This window comes from Tamandua tetradactyla (assembly GCF_023851605.1).
Source record: "Tamandua tetradactyla isolate mTamTet1 chromosome 25 unlocalized genomic scaffold, mTamTet1.pri SUPER_25_unloc_1, whole genome shotgun sequence".
In the NCBI taxonomy this organism is placed as follows: domain Eukaryota; kingdom Metazoa; phylum Chordata; class Mammalia; order Pilosa; family Myrmecophagidae; genus Tamandua; species Tamandua tetradactyla.
This window is the reverse complement of record NW_027518256.1, coordinates 612,772-635,404: the sequence shown is the minus strand read 5'-3', so window position 1 is coordinate 635,404 and position 22,633 is coordinate 612,772. Positions and strand designations below refer to the sequence as shown.

The following is a 22,633-nucleotide window of genomic DNA, read 5'->3' as shown; positions in this document are numbered from 1 at the left end:
AAAACCTATATAAAGAAAACTACAAAAAACTGCTAAAGGAAATCACAGAAGACCTAAATAGATGGAAGGGCACACCGTGTTCATGGATTGGAAGACTAAATATAGTTAAGATGTCAATCCTACCTAAATTGATTTACAGATTCAATGCAATACCAATCAAAATTCCAACAACTTACTTTTCAGAAATAGAAAAACCAATAAGCAAATTTATCTGGAAGGGCAGGGTGCCCCAAATTGCTAAAAACATCTTGAGGAAAAAAAATGAAGCTGGAGGTCTTGCACTGCCTGACTTTAAGGCATATTATGAAGCCACAGTGGTCAAAACAGCATGGTATTGCCATAAAGATAGATATATCGACCAATGGAATCGAATAGAGTGCTCAGATATAGACCCTCTCATCTATGGGCATTTGATCTTTGATAAGGCATCAAGCCAACTCACCTGGGACAGAACAGTCTCTTCAATAAATGGTGCCTAGAGAACTGGATATCCATATGCAAAAGAATGAAAGAAGACCCATCTCTCACACCCTATACAAAAGTTAACTCAAAATGGATCAAAGATCTAAACATTAGGTCTAAGACCATAAAACAGTTAGAGAAAAATGTTGGGAGATATCTTATGAATCTTACAATTGGAGGCAGTTTTATGGCCCTTAAACCTAAAACAAGAGCACTGAAGAAGGAAATAAATAAATGGGAACTCCTCAAAATTAAACACTTTTGTGCATCAAAGAACTTCAGCAAGAAAGTAGAAAGACAGCCTACACAATGGGAATCAATATTTGGAAACGACATATCAGATAAAGGTCTAGTATCCAGAATTTATAATGAGATTGCTCAACTCAACAACAAAACGACAGCCAACCCAATTACAAAATGGGAAAAAGACTTGAATAGACACTTCTCAGAAGAGGAAATATGGATGGCCAAGAGGCACATGAAGAGATGCTCAATGTCCCTGGCCATTAGAGAAATGCAAATCAAAACCACAATGAGATATCATCTCACACCCACCAGAATGGCCATTATCAACAAAACAGAAAATGACAAGTGTTGGAGAGGATGCGGAGAAAGAGGCACACTTATCCACTGTTGGTGGGAATGTCAAAGGGTGCAACCACTGTGGAAGGCAGTTTGGCGGTTCCTCAAAAAGCTGAATATAGAATTGCCATACGACCCAGCAATACCATTGCTAGGTATCTACTCAAAGGACTTAAGGGCAAAGACACAAACGGACATTTGCACACCAATGTTTATAGCAGCATTATTTACAATTGCAAAGAGATGGAAACAGCCAAAATCTCCATCAACAGAAGAGTGGCTAAACAAATTGTGGTATATACATACGATGGAATATTATGCAGCTTTAAGGCAGAATAAACTTATGAAGCATGTAATAACATGGATGGACCTAGAGAACATTATGCTGAGTGAGTCTAGCCAAAAACTAAAAGACAAATACTGTATGGTCCCACTGATGTGAACCGACATTCGAGAATAAACTTGGAATATGTCATTGGTAACAGAGTCCAGCAGGAGTCAGAAACAGGGTAAGATAATGGGTAATTGGAGCTGAAGGGATACAGACTGTGCAACAGAACTAGATACAAAAACTCAAAAATGGACAGCACAATAATACCTAATTGTAAAGTAATCATGTTAAAACACTGAATGAAGCTGCATCTGAGCTATAGGTTTTTGTTTTGTTTTGTTCTTACTATTATTACTTTTATTTTTTTCTCTATGTTAACATTCTATATCTTTTTCAGTTATATTGCTAGTTCTTCTAAACCGATGCAAATGTACTAAGAAATGATGATCATGCCTCTATGTGATGATGTTAAGAATTACTAATTGCATATGTAGAATGGTTTGATTTCTTAAAAAAAAAGAAAAAAAATGGACAGCACAATACTACCTAATTGTAATGTAATTATGTTAAAATACTGAATGAAGCTGCATCTGAGCTATAGTTTTTTTTTCTTATATACTTTTGTATTTTTTATTTTTTCTCTATATTACCATTTTATTTTTTTCTGTTGTCTTGCTATTTCTTTTTCTAAATCGATGGATATGTACTAAGAAATGATGATCATACATCTATGTGATGATATTAAGAATTACTGATTGCATATGTAGAATGGAATGATTTCTAAATGTTGTGTTAGTTAATTTTTTTTAATTAATAAAAAAATATATATATATCTATACTAACAGTTTTAGAAAGTGAAGGTCCTAATAATTATATTCTTAACATAAACTTTCTCAATTGTCTGTCTTTATTCTTCTTATTATTACATGATAAGGTCTGATTCAGTAGACCACCTGAAATGATGTAATACTTACTGGCTCTGAGAATACTATCCTTGCTGCTGCACCTGGACTGGACCTGCAGAGAGAGCATAAACTCAGTAACTTAGGGCTCATAAGATGGACAGCAGATTTAATGGGCAAGCTCCTGAGGTCTAGAAGCAGAGGGCTTATATATCTCAGATATTAAAACCTGTGAGTCAAAATATTTTACACTTGTCTCATATATTTTTAATTTATCCATTCCCTACTTTAAACAATGAAGCTAAGTGAATTTTAGAGAAAAAACCTGGGGGAACAATATTGTATATTAGACAGAAGTAAAACTGAAGGCAATTTTATTGATGTGTATTTGAAATCTATGTTTGAAAAAAAATTAAGTTGCTGCATTATTCAGTTGTGAACACACACCCTTCATCTTAAGGCAGTTAACATATCTCTTGACTGGGATAATAATACAATTCAAATAATAAATGTATAACCAAGTATTTTAATGTAAAAGTTTTAAGTATATATATTGAGTGAAAAATAGAAAAATCCTCTTATATATAATATTTACCTTGTATTTTAGTAACCTTTGTTATTTAGTATTTTATTTAAATTTATTAATTATAATAATTGATTACATCTGTATTATTGGTTATGACAGATACTCCTGTTGGAAATCAATGAAATCAAATTCATTTATTTTCTAGTTCTTGAGTATTCGTTCATCAGAAAATTTTGTGTTTTGATTCAAATGGCTGAGGTCAAAGTAGAATATCCTTCTAAAGGCTGTATAACGATGAATTCAAAGACCATGTTGGATGGCATTAACATTACTGCTAATTTCAGAGAAAATTATATTTGAGCTCCATACCTCTTCTTCCTACCCTGCAGCAGCTTGCCCCAAGTAGATATATACATGACAAATTAATTTCTATAGCTTAACACAGTCTACTTATTGTAATGAAACAAGTTCTGAAAAGAATGTTGCAACTTAGGGTGGGTTATGGTTGTCCTTCCCTGAAAAAAACAATTGTTAATGTTTAAAGAAACAACAATAAAAAGAAATCACAAACATACACACAATGAAACACACACACACTCACAAAAAGGAGGGAAAAAAATTCTAAATGTTAAAGTTATTCTCTTTTGGCCCAGATTGTTTAATTAGTTTTAAACATACTAGAATGCAGAAGCTGAGCTGGAAGATATATTCTCATATTTTTTTTTACACAGAAGTCTTATTGAAGAACAATTCTGGACCAAATGGGAAAGAACTTAATGATTACTTAAAGAAAACAATACAGAGAAGAAGATAAGTATGAGGAAAAGAAAGGGAAAAGAGAGCTTTGAGGGAGTGAATATAGGTGACAGAAAATAAAGCATGTGCCTACAGGAGGAGACAATATGTAAATGCAGAATGTTCTGCTATTTCTTATTGAAAATTCACACTGAGAGAGTAAGAATGACTAATGAACTTGCTGCAAAATAAACAAGCAAGTTGGCATACCATGAAATGAATATGAGTTGTAACTATACCACTATCGCCTTAAAGGAGAAAGGAAACAAACACTAATAGACAAGCTTAATAAAGATAGAAAATGCATTTTAAGGCAGTGATTCAAAGAACACAAGAGAAAGCTAAAAAGTGAGAGAGAAATCTGGGTGAGAGAGCAAGAGATTAGGAAAAGGAGGAAAATGTTGAAAGACAAAAAACAGTTGAAAGAAGTAAATGGAAGTCAAGAAAGTCTTCAACAAGATGTAGAGACAGAAGGAGCCCAAACCCATAGCACAAAGCCCCATTTGTGAATGGAAAGCAACTCCTTTGATCAATAACAGTTACTCTTAAGTTGCAGCCTCTATTCCTCCAGAGTTCATCTTTAAGCCCCTCCAATCTAGAGCAGAGCTAGTATATGGATAGAAACAAGAGATTTACAATGAACAGAACAGTTCAGAGAAGTAGTTCAAATTGTCTCATAAAATGATCCAACCTACAAATAAATATATAGTCTAAATGGAAATGGTGGTGAAGAACTGGCTGGCTTTACCAAAAACATGAAACCAAACTAAACCATGAAACAAAACACACTCTCTCCTTCCTTGATGGAGCAAAAAAAAATACAAAAAATTCATTCATAGCATAAATTGAATACAGAAACCCAAGTCTCTTTGAAGAAGTTGTTTTGTGGCACTTCAGTTTAGAATCACATTCAGAAGATAAATCTGGATAATGAAAGCAAGTCCCCAAACCTGAGTATTTATCAAGGTTCACAAATTTTCAACAACAGCGTACAACTGGCTATTTGAATCAGATTTGGGGAAAATTGCCTTTGAAATCGATGATTATAAGAATTTCTTTACTTTAATAATTTAATGTTTTAAAAAATATTGAGATAAATAATTTTTTGAAAATTTAATATTTATCCATATAGCAAATGACCCTTTCTTTTGTACCATGAAACGGATATTTATAATATTTATTCTATTTTATAAGATCCCACTATGAAGATTTCACTATATCATCACTCACCATGTAATGGGATTTTCTTGAAAGAATAAAGTTGGGAAACAACTATTCTTCTTGTTCTCACACATATGAACTACAAAGATGGTATTATAGGTCTTTTTCTAGTTTTATGGTTTGTTGTTTTTTTCTTTTTCTACCTTACCCTGGCTTTGGTCCTTTGAAAAAAGAAAGTCTGAAAAACAAAATAAAACCAAGATTGGGCCTAATACCAAATCTGTCAGGAACTACAAATGAAAGGTATGATATCAAGTTATCTACTACTTTATTCTATTGAATCATGTTATTTTACTATAATTAACATCTGAATCTGCTGTTGCCAAATAATTCCCCTTTCAACTACCATCAAAACTAAAATAATGGGCAGAAACAGGATATTACATTAAAATTAGTGGAGGAAATGAGAAACACAAAGAGACTTGTTAAAAATATAGGTATTCATCTACAATAAAGACTTTTAAGATGTCAAATAATTCATTTCAACAAGTGTTTACATGTAGGATACAATTTTGTTGAAAATCACACTGTCCGTTAAGAAACCTTAAGACATGAAACAGAAAATGAAAGGAGTGAGAGCACATATTAAATGGAAAGAAAAAAATGACAATGCCTTTAAAAAAAGCTGAGAAAATGTGAACAACAATCACAATCTTTAGGTACAGTTAGAGAAGTGACTTCCCTTATGCTTAGGTCATAATGAGAATAGTGCAGTGTTTAAAGTCAGCTCTGCCTTATGGGAGGCACAATTGAAAGCCGTAAGTTGTAATATCATGAGTTGCTACACAGAAATGAAGACTTTTTCAACACAAAATGAAGACTTTTTTCAGCCCAACATGAAAAGCTAACTTTCATATGAGAATATTTCAACTTATATTTAATGCAACGTGAAGAATAACTGAGAGTGTTAACATCAAAATACATGAATATCACACTAAGTGAGAGAAAGCTCATTCTCTCAGGAGCACAGATTTAATCTGTGATCATAATTTGTGAAACATAAGGGAAGGCACATCACTGTAACATTGAAAGATGAATGCATAATGTACAACCATCTACTGATTTCCCCGCACTCATACACACAAAGTCCACTAAAATACAGGGAAAGAATGTAGTGCCAAGCTGTAATGAAGAAAGCAGGACACACGGAAGGACAGCAGTGGTGTTTTTTGAGAGGTGTTCTTCCCTTAAACCATCCATGCTTATTTTAAAGAAGCCAGGAACAGACCCCTTTTCAATGCTGCAATAGCTACCAGCCCCCAGCTTGAAGCGAGTGTGTAGAATTTTGATCACCGTTCTCTGCGATGTCAGGGGCTCTCCAGTGTAGCCAGATGAGTAACACCACCGTAGTGGAGTACAAACATGAATAACATTTTTTCCCTTCTGCATTTCACAGAAGGGAGGAGAAAAACAAATAAAATAAAACCCATTTTAAGACTAGATTCTTAACAATATAAGGATGTATAAATATTAAAATGGTGATTACATCTGATTGCAGGTTAACACAACTTAGGTTTCATAAAAAACTGCCTCCATTTTGCCATTCACCAGGCTAAATGCATGGAATAAATCTATGCAACCTGGCTCATACTGAAAAATTGTGAGCGCTTGGTCAGATGGGGTCACTGTCAAGAATGAAAGAAGTCATCATCTTTGTTAGAGATTAAGAAAGACCTATCTACCTACCTGTAGTTTGATTTTACTGGCTAGTAGTCACATTTTAAACCTAAAATTAAGCGTTCTGTAGGTCTGCTTACTTATGTCATCTGAGAAGTTCTATGGCAGTGGTGTGGAAGACCCAATTTAAATTTTATTCTTTTTATATTTTAAAAAGCAAAAAAAAAAACACTATTTAGAAACTGTTACTAAATTTTCTATACACTTTCCTCTAATGGAAACAAAATTTATATTAATATAGGCCGTTCCTGCCAATAACAGGGTCATAGCTCATTAGGAAAAAAGGCAAGTTTGTTTTCCTATTATAAATAATAGGAGTTAACCTCATCTATTTTATTCTTTTTGTATGATATGAATTTTTAATTCATGTGTGGTATCCAAATTAGTTAGATTTGTAACTGTTCGAAGGGCTAGAGTCACATATTTTTTATATATTACTCTTTTCTCTGGCTCATCTTCTTTGCAGGCAGAATCTATTGAACTTTGAACTTCCCTTCAGTGCAGCTTTAGAATTTTGGGCTTTGGTCCCTCTCATAATCTCAGTTTACTCAGTGGAAAAACAGATTGTTGTGGGGTTCAAGGAGGTACTGCATCTACCAGTGCTTTTTCAGTTATAAGGGTCAGAACAAATTTCAATAGTTATGATCAGTGGAGCCACTGACAGCTGTGATATATCTCTGTGATAAAATACCCTCTTCTAAGCTTAGAATAGAGGCAAGCTCTTGTTTTTGACCCAAAGAGGCAAAAAGGAAAAAGGAAAAAAATGCTATGTACTGTTATGTTTTTAATAGGGATTGACTAGAACCTTTTAGAAATGTCGTATCTAAACAGTCATATGAATTGGTAGGAATGCAGGTCATACGGTCTACAGAGCATGGTCTGAATTAGCTCTTCTATATCATGCCTTGTACTCTAGGGCTTCTAGACCAAGACAATCTGTTTCATCTCTCTAGAACACCCTATTACTTATTTTCTGATTCAAATATATTATTTGTCTTTAAAGATGCAGCCTAAATTGTTACCAGTTGCAAAGAATGTTTCCCAAGTTCGTTAATCAGAAATAATTTTTCTCTACATTATTTCCTATAACAGCATTGAGATAGAACTTAACCTACCACAAAACTCACTCATTTTAAGTACATAGTTTGATGAATTTTAATAAATTTATATGGTCTGCAATCATCACCATAAACTAGTTTTAAATTTCCCTAAATTATTAAAGCATTTTATCTGAAACTCTAGTTTAGGACTTATCATAGTTAAATCATATCCCAATTATTGATATGGGTCTCTAAATAGATGGTAGGCTTTTGGAGGAAAAGGACCATGTCTTTTTATTCTCTTTTTATTTCCCAATATGTCAAACACAGTGCTTTGTATAGAATAAATGTTTGCCAAATCTGAATGTTTGTTTATTTCTTAGTAATTCGTGTTCTCTTTGATATCAGCATACCAAACTTAATTTGTGATATTTTAAGTAGGATCATAGCCATTCCTGTACTATGCAAAGCTATTCCATCATGTTTAAAATAATTTTTATTTATTTGTACCTGCTAGTATATATAAGAGACATAATATGAAAATTATGTGGTTTATAGCTAAGAGATATTTGGGTACCCTACAGAATGATCTCAAGTATTTAGAAAACATAATTGTTAAGATTACTTAAGCCTAATCAAAATATGACATTTGGAGACCAACAAAGATTTTGCTCTACCAAGTTTCAGGTCAGGTAAAGAAGAATCTGTATTTTCTAAGAGAGCAGGATGTTCCAGATGTCATATAGGCCACTAGAATGTAAGAGATAATAGAGATTTCTGAGTTATCATAGTCCTTATTGACTCTCTTTGAAAGAGCAAACTTCTCTGAGTAACAAATAAAGCACAGGAGGAAAATAAAAAGGGCCCCAGTGACATTTACTCAGATTACTTGCCTTTTTTTACCCACCCAGAAATGGAAGGAAAGTAAAAGTTTGATTTAAACAGCATTAAGCTAACAACTCTATAAACTTAGACTCTTAAACTCTATTTCTTTCTCCTCTCACTTCTTATGGCAACAATGGAGAATTGATCTAGAAAAGATCTCTTCCATAATTCCTCTCATCAGTTTATCTGAATGGATTTGGATGCAAGTATTATCTAAACCTAATGACAGCTCATTTGTGTTTAATTAGATTTCTGACATCACAACACTTTTATTCAATTGAAGAACTCAAAAGAGTTTAGGTTTATTTATGACATGAAAGGTAGCATGAGAAAGGGAATTTTTTTTGGAGTCCAATGGTAGAGTTTCTGATACTGGTTCTTCTTCCCCCCTGTGTGATCTTGGGTGTAATATTAAACATCTTGGAGCTTTAATTTCCTTCATAAAATGGGGGAAATTAGGCAAGATAATGTATGTGGAAGTGAAAGCTATTAGAAATGAAAAAGAGGAATACAAATTTAAGTCATTACTAATATCCTTATACAGATTTCAAGTCAACTATATTTTACATAGATAAAATCTGAGGCACAATGAGAATAAAGAGTTTGCTCCAGATCATGCACTGAAACACTGACAACAGATTAAGATTAACAATGTATAGGCTAAAGCTTCAGAAAAAAACTGAAGGTCTACAGTTGGTTCTTCAAGGATTAATCTAATTTTGCATTGTATGACCTTAGTCACCTCCTCTCTACAGGTCTTGGTTTCCTAATCTGTAAACTGAGGGTGTTTCCAGAGGTTCTTAACTGGTGTCTACAGGCCCCAGGGAGAATCTGTGGATAAAAGTCAGGGGCTTGTTGTTGGGGATGAAGAAAAAATATATAAGCCTTATATTCACTAACCTAATTAAAATGAGTCACTTTCTTTAATTTTCAGCTTATGCAACACACCACAATAAATTAGCTGTTACTTTAAGTTACAGATATCTTAAAATATTTACACACAATGCTATTTTAAATTACAGTAGTTGTTAAACCTGCTGCCAGATTTTGTTATTTAATGTATTAAAAAAGGCACATTTTATTATATCACAACTGATTTTTAAAAATATTTTGAAAATCATTTCAATTGAACTGGTTTTCTTTGCAATCCTACATATTTTATATTAAATATTTAGAAATATATTTTTCAGAAAGGAAGTCTGTAGGTTTTGCCTGAGTACTGAATGTGTTCACAGTGCAAAAAAGGTTAAAACATCAGCATTAGATAATTTTCAAGCTTCCATTTATCTCTAGGATTTTGTGGTTCTAAGAAATCTTCCCCTCCTCCACCTGCTACATTTTATCAATTCACATACTAGAGGAGTCACCTAATTTATTAGGGAAAAAAAGATACAAAATTAGACACTGAATTAAGCAACTGTCCTTTTACCAGACCATCTAGGAAACAAAAAAAGGAAACAGGATTGTTTAAAAAATTATAAAAACCTCAGAATTTTAAAAAATTCTGTTTCATCAGTTCTTTTCCCACTGGTATAGATGATTAATTAAATGGAATAATTGTTTAAGTCACCAAATTAACAATCCTCTAAGAAAAGGTGAACTTCCATACACATACCCATATATGCATACATATATGTGTGTAATTGTGTATTTGTAACTAAATTATTCTTTGAACTTTCATCATCTCTGTGCACAGATTGAAAACAGCAATGCTATCCTCCCTTTTATCTATGAATAATATAAGCCCTTGTAGGCAGATAGACAGTATTTATAAGCAATGTAATTCAAAATATTTTTTCAAGGGACATCTTAAATGCTTTCCCACAGTTACATGAATTTTATTGTCTTCAATACCACCAAGCTTTTTAAAGTCTTAGGTAAATAAGAACAATTCTTCTTTTTCAGTATTAACCTCATCTAGAAGAAGTTAAAACTTTGAGAAGTTACTTTGCTGATGAATTAAATTACAATTATCATTGAAAATCAAAGTTTATTTATACTCTTTCATAGGGAACTTGGTGAGTTCTTTATGCACTTTCAAAGAGAATACTACAATCTGCAGAACACATCTAATAATAGAATCATCATAATGATTTAAGGAAATATTAATTTAGTCATCAATGGTGAATCTTCCTAATGTATTTCCTATGTAAATTTTTAATTCTAAATGAAGCCACTCTCAGTGATCTCTAGAAAATTTGAAAATTTCATGCTGGTCTCCTATTCACACATAGAATATTTTTGATTTGGTATTTGTTCTGAGAATTTTAATGTTGATCATGATCATGAAGGCAAATAGTCCAACAAACCATATATAATGTATTACAAAACTAAATAAAATTTTTTTATTACTAATTATTTTGGATTATTCACTATACTATTTCACAACCTTGGATGAATAATTGATTATTTTTTTATAATTTTTCTTCATTCTAGAGGTGGATTATTACTGGTTTAGATTACACAGTAAAGTAGTAATGAACTTAGCCCTCTTGACTTCCAAATTCAGTTTTGTGGACATTAGTAGATGACTTTATATCTTTCTAACCCACCAATGGCAATCATTACATTCATTATCAGAACTTAAATTTTTATTGCCCTTTTGCTCTTGACTACTTCTTTTAGCAATGAGAACCACTGAGAACAGCAATGCAGATGTAAGAGCAAAGGAAAACTAGGATAATGAAAGGCAGTTTGGGAAGTGGTGCTCTGGGGTCGCACTGTGGATTTGAATCTCATTAACATTATCTATGTTAACACCATATGAATGATAATCTGTCTTCATTTCCTTATGTATAAAATGAAGATAATAATAACTATCTCACAGGATTCCTCTGAAGAAAATGGGATAATATATGTAATGTACTTGCTTAGAAAAGTACATGACCTAGAGTGAACAATATGTGTTTGCTATTAGGATTTTTGCTGTTGTGACTATTATCACTTTTTGGATTAGAGAGTATTCTAGATTTGTAATAAAGAATGCCAACTAATTTCTTTTGTCATTTTAACAGCTCTCATAACTAACATCAAGGAAGATTAGTTTAGTAAGTATTTGAGTAGAAAGGTTTCAAGAAATACTTATAAATTTTATGAAACAGAGCATAAGGGATAATAATTACAGTCAGTAATACAAAACCTGAATTCCTGGACATTTGTAATCAGTATATAGTTTCTGGAACTTCTGGAAGAAAGTCATATTTATTTTCTTTAAATATCAGCTTTGAAATAGTCCTGAGTCTCTAATTAGATTTTTAATATTTCTTGGCTTTTATTTTAAAATTCACATCATATCACTCATTCATTCCTTAAAAAGCTACTGTTTCTACTGAATATATTTTACTATTTAAGTGTGTGGCTACATCATTTTCCTTTCTAGTTCACGCTGTTATTTCAGTACTGTTGAGAAAGCTGTGATTTTTATTTCTCTGAATGCTTAACCAGCAATCATATGCTCATCAAAGATATATAAAGGCAAAGATATGCCTTTACAGTATTGTGTTAGGAAACTAGTTATGATTTAGAAAATACCTAGGAAGATTCTTTGAGGCCTAGTGATAAAAGCTAACCTTTTTGAAGTCTCATATCAAAACCATGTGTGGTCTATGTTATGTTGTTAATCAAGTCTCTCATGATCTAAGGAGAGAGATAACAGATATTGTTTGATTTTACTTTTAGACTCTTGCTTACCACATACATGTCTTTTCCACTTTCTCTGAATGCTCAAGTTTTAGTTGTTTGGCTAAATCAACTGGAAAAGCAGAAAACTCACTGCCAGTAAAACTGAACTCACAGAGAAGGGAAAACTGCTATGGGTTAATGTTTTTAAAAAGGACTATCCTAAAATATAAAATGAACTTGTGCTAAAAATTTTGTCTAAAGTGTTAATGAGAGAATGAGTAAGATGTTTCAACTGGTACACAGCATTAACCGGTAAAAAAGCATTTTCTAAAAAAACATATATATGGACCATAAAAATGTTGAAATGAATTTTCAGATAGATTAAAATTGGTTAAAAATGGTACAAAAATCAATTGCATCTCCAAACAGGCACAATCTGTACTTCAATGAACTAGGATCATTGGCATTAGTATTGCTGGTATACTACAATGTGCAGTGCTGTAAAATAGTTCAGACAAGGAAAGGCAAAGATAACCAAAAACAGTGTCCTATACAGGACAGCCAGAAACTTTTTATGTCCAAAAAGTGATTTTTATGCAGTGATTTTTTTACTGTAATAGTAAAAATGCTAGTTTATCATTGAAAAAAATAAATTTATATGAAACACGTATTGTTTCTATTAAAATCTGACTTAAAATATAACCTCCAAGGCTTAATATACAATAAAAGTTTGCAGTTTTACCTTTCTCTAAATTTCCCTTTAATTGTTCATTAAAAACCCAGCTTGAATATTAACATTATCTTGGCAAGATTCAATCATGAAAAAGCCCTAAGGGAAAGAGAACAGCCTACTAAAATAAAAGAACTGCAATGTGACTCAATATATTATATTATACAAGACAAATATATGGTCCTTAGATTATTATATAATTTAGGCATTACTTTTCTGTATGAAGCTTCATATTTGCAAAAGTCTTTTTAAAGAAAAAGCTAAATTACCATAGGTAGGGAAAAAGCTTGAAGAAGAAGGGACATTATTTCTTTAAACATTGCTAAATTTAGGTTCAGTCCACTTTAATTACATAGCAAAATTTACATTTTATCTATCCAAATTACTGATTCTACTCCTTTACACAAGTATAAGTTCACATTCATATAACTCATTACCAGGGTAACCAGGATAGGTAAGATTATTTTAGATTTGTGTCAAGTTTTTTCTCAATCTAGGCCCTATATTGTAGGTACAGGCACTTGTGTTAAATTTGATCTGATTAAGCTAGAGACTTAGGTGAATATAATGAATACTTCTCTAAGCAGACAAAAAGTAGAAAGTTATACATGCTACAGGACCTTGGTTAAATTACTTAATTTTTAAAGCATTAGTTTGACATCTACAAAAATGAGAATAAGATACTATTCATTTGTTGAACAAATATTTCTTGAGCACATACTCAACACTACATTATAATCTAGGCACAGGGGATAAATTATGAAGATTGGCAAAATCCCTGCTTCCTTGTTACTTATGTTCTAATGGAAGTAGACAGATAAACATGTAACCTAACAAGTAAATAAATAAGATAGTTTAGATAGCAATAACATTATATATAAAATGAAGCACAGTAAATGGGATAAAAAGTGACTAGTAATAAGCTACAGCTATTTTAGATAAATTGGATGAAGAAGACTTCTCTGAATAGGTGTCATTTGAATTAAAACCTGTGGTAACCAGATGAAGATCAAGAAGAGCTTTCCAGGTTGAGGAAATAGCTAGTAGAAAAAAGGCTCAAATGCTTTGTTGAATTCCTACCTCATATGAATGTTGTGAGAATTAAATAAACTAATACAAGTAAAGTGCTTGGTACTGGGTCTGACATGATATGTAGTAAAGGCTAAGTAAGTCTTACCTCTGATGATAATAATGAGGATGAGAATGATGGAGGCTATGATAATTGTATCAACCAACAAAAGCCAAGTATTGGAAATACTCTTCTCAATCTCTCCTAGGCTGAAACAGTTCACAACCTCTTTTACACCACAGAAAAAGGTTATAAACTTGTCAAAAGGGGGCGGGCCATGGTGACTCAGCAGGCAGAGTGCTCACTTGCCAGCCAGAGGACCTGGGTTTGATTTCTGGTGCCTGCCCATGTAAAAAAAAAAAAAAAAACTGGTCGAAAGGGCAAAAGATTGGTAATAAAAAGGATACAGTAGGTATTCAGACAGCATTCCATCAGAATGGACATAAAAAATGTTTTTTTGGAATTTGACATTTCATAAAAACTTATTAGTTTTATCAGACATCTCTGATAAAAGAGAATACAATTTTTTGTTCTTTATTGAGGTTTTACTATAAATTTCTGTATAAAAGCTCCTATGGTTTTCCATAAAGTGATCTATGATAGCTATTCAATAATATTCTCCAGTTAGATTTGTACTTAGAATTGTTGAGGCATTTTCAAATTTTATAAGAAAGCATGTTACATGGGCTATAATAGTGATGAGACTAGTGAAAGTTGAATTATAAAGCATTTCTATTTTTTGCAATCATTAACTCCAATGTCCAGCATACATTAAGCTTTACAGGGAACAGAATAATGTTATTAATCATGCCAGGGGCTCTCTGCTTAGTATTAGTGCTTGTTTCCTTTGCCTTCCTGTTTCGTTCCTTTTGAATAATGTATATATTCCTGGTATAGATAGATGTACAACACAGTGATTTAGGTAGGGTTAGCCAGAGTAGTTTTTGAGATATCTTGTTTGCTTCTGGCCAGTTTAATTTATTGCTATCTGAGCACAGTAAACAAGAAAATATCACACACACACACAAGTATATATTTAATCTCCAGTATGTGTGCGTGTATACATATCCATCCATCCATTCATCCATCCATCTATACATATCCCATTTCTTCCAGCACATGCCAAAAATCATTAAAGTCATACTACAAGCCAGTAGGCTACTTTAAGAATAAATATAAGTAGAAAGATATCAGAGAACCACAAGAGTAAAAGGGATCCTAAGAAAAATAGTACCATACAAATATAAGGTTAATATATGCCATATATATGGGAAGAATATATTTTGAATTTTCTATCAGATAACATACTGTTCTTAATATATAATGACAGGTCTATGCAAAGGGAATTTGAGCTTTGTCTCAATTCTTAAGCTTTGTATTCAATTTCTTAAAAATACATGAAAATATATGAAGAAATGATAATAAAACAATAACATTTGTTAATTTTAGATGGTCAGCATATGGGTGCTTGTTATATTAATTTTTTACTATTTATTTCAAATACTTCATTAAAAAATGGGAACAGATTGACTAACAGACATGAGGTTGCTAATACCCATAAACACTTAAGCTTAGAATTCTCCAATTTAGAATCTGGTATCATCTGGATATCCTATTATATGTACTCTTTATCCTAAGAAAAATCACAATGGCAATATTTTTAATTGTTAGTTTTTCAACAGAACTTTACAGCTTTAAACTACATCCAAAAAAACTTTAGCTCTCTTTTAAACATCCCATTCACAAAGAAAAATGTTGCTACTGCTCTTAAGATTAGTCCTAATGTAAGTCAGATGATCTGTTTTTTGTCTTATTCATGCATGCACATGTGCACCCACATACCTTTTAAAACTTTATAACCTAAGCCTTTTGACTATTGCCTGTTGACTTTAAAGTCAACTTCAAATCACTGATGATATTTGCATTTTTAAGGCCTGTAGTGTTTTGAAGGTTGAAGTACAAAGTGTGAATAGGAGTCTTGGGACGGACGATGGCTTTTTTTCCATACAGGGAATTCTTCAATCCTTTCATTCAGATCTGCTTCTTTACTCTCTATATACCCTACATTCTCTAAAGGACTCCTTACCTTCTCCTCTCTTTTTTCCAATTCAACTTCCTTTGTAGAAGCCAAGAGTTTAAAGCAAGACCTACAGAATTTGTTGCAAGCTGCTGGCCTCAGGATGGTGGCGGTAAACTGTGGAGATTGTTATGTAGAGCAGCTGGGAGGAAGAGAATGTTTACCCAAAACAGTCATGTTAAGTATGAAGAACACTGTGAGATAAGAATCTTGCTCCCTCAGGAAATGCCTGCATATCTATTGACATCCTGTGGTATATAACTAGGATCTGGTTGAGAATAAAATTGTCTGAAGTCTGCCTGAAGTAAACTCAAGCTTCAGACCCCCTGAGCCCGTCTGTGTCTTTCTTTCTTTCTTCCTTTCTTTTTTTCTCATCATTCCTTAATATCCTTCGAGCTCTGTTTCAATAGGAAGCAACATTCCTTATTCCTTTCTGTGAAGTTAACAACAGTTAACATGGGAGGAATGAGATGAGCTTAATGGTGATTTTTAATTTCTTCTTTGCTTGTCTATATTCTTCACTAAACAATGGGATGAACAAGACAAAAGTTATTTAAAGTAAAAGAAAAAAAGAATCTGTTATTGAAAATGATAAACATCTGATTTTTAAAATTCTAAAATTCAGACCTTTTAGTAAAGATTACTATACTATTTGTTCAAATCAGTCTTACTCAAATATTAGATTTTGAAACATCAACACATCCTCAGTCCTTCCCTACATACATGTCTGTAATAAGATATTAAGCTGTAATAAGATATTAAGGATAAGGTTTCATATTTTATAATCATGGAACTACAGAGCTAACTGACTTCACAAATCTGTAACCCTGTACTCATTAGCATAATGTTTTAACTCAATCGAGTTGAAAAAGGCATGGATATTCTATTTATAAATAGCCTTTTGACAGGGCCACTGTATGACTTATAATTTTTACTGGTAGAAATAACATACCTAATTTATTTATGCTTATGAGCTAATTGGCCTAGGATATAGGTAAAGTATATGATTGGGTCACCATATTGGAACTCTAAAGCATCAATGCCCATCCCACCAACTCTAAAGCATCAATGCCCATCCCACCTTGTTCCTTTACAGGAAACAAGAAAAACATACTCCTTTTAAACAACAATTATTAAGGGTCATGCTCTTCATCAGTTCCTGAAATGGGTTTTATTCACTGAAAAGGGAAAGGAAGAGAAGAAAGAGTTAAAGATAAATAAAACAGGTAGTTTTTAACAAAACATGAAAAAAGGGAATAGGCACAGAGAAAAAAAATGAAAAAGCAGCCTACAGTAAGAAAGTGGGTGAAGCTGAATGAGGTAATAAATAGCATAATGGTGGATTCTTAAAAACATTACTATTCTAGTCACACTTTTTTCCTAAAAATTCTCCTTTATTAATTTTTAACATTTTTAATTGTGAAATATAACATCTATGCAAAACAAAAAATTTCAAAATACCTTTTAACAAGGAGTTATAGAACAAATTAAAAAAAATGGTATGGGTTACAGTTCCATATTTCAGGCATTTCCTTCTAGCTGCTCTAATACCCTGGAGACTAAACAGAAGCATCAATATAATGATTCAGCAGTCATACTCATTTGTTTAATCCTATCTTCTCTGTGCCATCTTCTCCTTCTTCTTTGATTCTTCTCTCAATGTTTAGGGATATTCAGGCAATGACCACTCTAATTTTTTCATGTTGAAAAGGGTCAACATTATAGGGTAGGGCGAGGCAACTCATTGATGTTCTTGGAAGTCTGGTACCTCTGGGTTTAAAGGCTTACCTGGCATAGGAACAACCTGGAGGTTTTAGATTTCTTAAAAATAAACTTAGTGAGTAAAGTTTTTATAGAGTCTCAGGGTCCTGGGTATTCTTCAGAATCTTCAGGAACACTGTCGGTTGGGGGCTTGGCATACCATGGCAACCTGCACTATCTAGCTGAAGCCTGCATACAAGTAACCTCTACAATAGCATCTGAACTCAATTTGAAGTATTTTATCCACTGAAACCCTAATTTTGCTACATTTATTTTCCCACTTTTGTCAAGAGGTCATTGTCAAATCTATGACTCCTATTCACAACTTTCACTTCAGCCTTCAAAATACTTGACAGGCCTTAAAAACACAAATACCATCAGTGATTTGAAGTTGACTTTAAAGTCAACAGGCAATAGTCAAAAGGCTTAGGTTATAAGGTTTTAAAAGGTATGTGGGTGCACACGTGCGTGCATGAATAAGAGTAAAAACAGATAATCTGACTTACATTAGGACTAATCTTAAGAGCAGTAGCAACATTTCCCTTTGTGAATGGGATGTTTAAAAGAGAGCCAAAGTTTTTTTGGATGCAGTTTAAAGCTATATCATAATATGATGACATCTACTAGAATAAATGACTCTGTAAAGGTCAAGAAAATAAATCTAGAACATCTCAGAGCAAAGCCTTGAAATGGAGCTCAGTTATGTATGAAAGATAACTGCAAGTGAAAGGATAGTGATATAGTTGGGTGGAAAAAGCGATACTTACATGCCCAAGAACATTTTAGAAATGCTACTACTACTATGCTACCTGTAATAGTGAGAATAGTTACAGGTACCCTTGTTGTATCATGGCAATTGAGGCTGAATGAATAACTGCAAGTTATTTTGACTTGTCCTTTGAATCCTAAAAGTGCACTACATGGCTCTAAAACAAATGAACTGGGGAGGGTGCAGATAAACCTGCTATGTGTAAAGGGAAATGAACTAAAAGAAGGCAATTAGATGATTCTGAGCTCCATGATCTTACAACAGTTTCTGAAGTTTATTTAAGCTTAATGTGCCCACATATCAAAGATTGAAGTAACTGTTACATAGTTCAATTACTATACTTGCATTAATTTTTTTGAGCAAATCTTGAGATAGCAATTAAGCAACACCAAATTTAATAATCATGGCCTAGAAAAATGATTAAGCAATATAAAGATTAAATATCCGATTTAGGACCATTCATTTGTTTCCCGTCTTTTTGAGATAAAATTGTAATGTGCATTTCTAAGTAGAAAATGTGTATTTTCTACTTAAAGAAATAATATCTTGTTCAATTTATTTTCTAGTAATGAAAAAAAGAAAAAGAAAAAAGCATATATAAAACAAGATGAATGATCAATGGGACTAATGTAGGATGCAAACTATTTGATCATTAAACTAATGTCCCCATAAACATTTAAAACACTAAAGACAATTATAAGTTTATTTAAAAAAAAAAGTTTGGAACTGCCATGGGTATGAAGGAGTAAGGTCATGTTTGATGAATTTTACACTGGATGATCAGGCTGTAAAATCTGATGGTAAAACAATTAAAATCAGTTTTACTTTGACCCAAATTTCTTACATCTCAGATTCTGGGCCAACTATTTGGACAGTATGCAAATGAAGACCGACATAGCATTTTCTTATACAGCCTCTTTCAGATTTTACTAGTACTGTTTTTTCTCTGACTCTCCTACTCATGCCCATTCATTGAAGGGGTGCCTAACCTTTTAACAGCAACTAATTTAGCAGCATCTGACTGCAGAAGACTATTCTGGTTTCCTCTTTTTTACTTCAGTTTCCCCCTTTTTTTCCTGGGGAATTCCTTTATTTACCAAACATTGCATACTGCATAAATTACTACAGCATCAACATTAAATTCAAAGAGCTAGATTGCTGAAAAAAATTTTCTTTCAGTGCAGATACCCACAGCAGCCTTATCAAAGAGCAACACATTAGCTTATGCCATGCTTCTCAACAAGAACATGTAAGCATGGCAGCCCAAACAGAGTTAGATGTAACTGCTGTGTGTTGGGACAGCAAGTTGCAAGAGAGATAAAATAGCAGCAAGCTGGATATTTATGACTCCAGGCAATACTGAGAGCAATATGGCATGGACAAAATTTCAAAAAATAGAGCCTTTTTTTCCTTATCCTGAGGCAGACTTAGAAAAAAGGACAAGGAAAACTGTTAATATAATTGAAAAATATGGCTATAAAAATTCCATATGAATCTAAATTCTATCCAGGGTTTTATGGAACATGAATCCAAAGTATCTTTAAGATCTTTCTAAAGTCATCCTCTTCTATAAGTCGCTGCTGACATCCTACAACTATATAATACTGGAAAGTCAGAGAAGGTGGCCTATTATTTAAATATTGAATCAGAAAAGGGAATGAAAAAGCAGGGTTTATTTCCTTCTATCTTTTTCTTTCCCTTCTTCCTTTCTCTTTTTCTCCTCTCCCTGCTCTTTCATTCCTAATTTTCCTTGAAGTGCAAAACATTTGAGTACACATTTCCCCTTCTCAATTCCAAGATATGAATTCAATAACAGTCTTTTAGGTATTATCCACATCTAGTGCTACTTTATTACAGAACAATCATTTCATTTTTACATAAAAACCTTACTTTGTGCTTCATGATTTTTTTCAGATTTTTTTGTCTGCTTTCTCAAGAAACAAAGGTCACATGGAAATTAAGTAAAAAATACTTTAAAAGGCAGATTCATAAATAATGGAAGCACCACATATATTTCAAAGGATCTATGTGATTTCAGATTATCATCTAGTACATTGATAGTTACTCATGGATATAAAATACCCTGCTGGACAACTAAACAGGAATCTGAGCTCTGAAAATATTTAAACTAAAGTGAATTATATAAGCATGATAAAATGAAAAGTTTTGGCAATGGGAAGTGGTGATAGAAGCCCAAAATTGGGAAAGTAATTAAAAGCACTGAATTATATATTTGAATGTGATTAAAAAGGTAAATTTCAGATTGTATGTATGGTACTAGAATAAAAATTTTTTTAAATCCATGGATTTTTAAACCATGGACTGTAGTTAAAAGTACAACTATTAAAATGCTTTCGTTAATTGTAACAAAAGTACCAAACCAATGCAAGGTGTTGCTAATAGGGTGGTATTGTGGTTTGAAGCCATATATATCCCAGAAAAACATATTCTTAAATTTATTTCATTCCTGCAGGCATGAATTCATTGTAAGAAGAACCTTTGCTGAGGTGACTTCAGTTAAGGTATGGCCCACCCCAATCAGGATGGGGCTTAATCCTATTATAGGAATCCTTTACAAAGCAATGAATTCAGATACGAGGAAGATAAAGCCACAGAAGCAAGAGGCTGGGCTCAATGGAACCCAGAAGAGAAGGAAGAGATAAACAGAAACTGCCAGGTTCCCTGCCATGTTACAAGCTAAGGACCAAAGATGACCAGAAGTTAGCCCCAGAATGCCACAGTCTTCTGGAAGAAAGCATCACCTTGATGGCACCTTGATTTGGACTTTTGCCTAGCCTCAAACTGTGAGCAAATAAATATCCATTATTTAACCCATTTCATGGTATTTGCTTTAGCCTAGGAAACTAAACCAGGGTCTATATGGGAATTCTCTGTTTTATGCATGATTGTTCTGTAAACCACAATTTCTCTAATAAAAATTTAGCATTCTTATGAAATACTCCAGCATTATAGACATGTAACAATTTAAGTTGGAGTTTTCAAGTCTAAAGGAAGGAACGACATTATATATACTTCATTTTTATTTCTAGCTTTGCCCATTGCCAATGACGGAGTACCTTTTGGGAAAAAAAAACTCAACTTCCCCTTTAGTCCTTAATCCTGTAATTCTTGTTAAAAATAAGAATAAAAAGGATATCCAGTCTTAGAGAGGTAAGAGGTAAAAGGTTACTATTTTAAAATTCTTGAAAAATAGGCATTAAAAAAGGATTAAAACTATAAATATTAATCTATTTTGGAGAATGATACCTGCAACTGTAAAAAAGGCATAGGAAGCAATTATTAGATAACACAAGAAGGTGGCTAAAGATACATGGGAAAGATGGGAACGATAGATTTCATAGGCTCAAAGTAGACACTTAAATTCAACTGAGTGGACTTAAAAAAAACAGCTAAATTTCTTTTTACAAGTTATATCTCCTGTGAATATGCTATTCATTCTGATTTATAATGCTTACTGGTCTCTCTTTCAGGGTTGCCTATATTACCCAAATGTATTAGGGGAGAGGATTTAGTAGGTGACAATTTGCATTCTTTCCCAATTAGTAATGTTTATAAAGAGTAATATCATGCTTTGCCTGTATTTCTTCTTTCCAGAATTTTTTGTATTTGACAAATATATGAAATAAACCTCATTACCAAGCTTAGGAAAACTGAAACCATGTCTGTAGGGAGAAAAATGTGGCCTAAAGAAGTAACATGGCATGTTTAAAGTTATGTAATAAGGCACCAATAACTCAAACCTATTCTAGGAGAATCTTCCCTAAACAAATTCTTTTCTAGGACTCAAGAACAATGCGTGTGAATTTTAAATAACTTCCCCAGGGTCGTTTTGTGAGCACAGGACCCTAGAATGGTGACTTCACTACAGACTTTATGATCCTAACACTAAATAGCTTTTATTATCTGAACAAAGGCAATTTCTTCTAGTAATATTTAAGAATACCACAGGCAAAATATATAGTTATGAATTAAAAATGAGACAGCATTTCAATTTGTAAAATCCTTAAGTGAGGCCCTTATTTAAATTTTTACTACATTCTCTATTTGCTTAATAAGATAGTATCTACCCTTTTGTATTGATGCTCAGTAAATACTTGTTCACTAGTCATGACCTACAGATGATGTTACAACAGGGAATGTATAAATAACCAAGTAAAAATAACA

General features: G+C 32.7%; 1 long non-coding RNA gene across 1 annotated transcript in view; it reads left to right on the top strand.

Annotated features, from left to right (window-relative positions):
* Positions 1 to 22,633, top strand: part of LOC143673028 (uncharacterized) — a 288,041-nt gene that overhangs the window by 142,057 nt on the left and 123,351 nt on the right. The gene's annotated exons all lie outside the window — the stretch shown is intronic.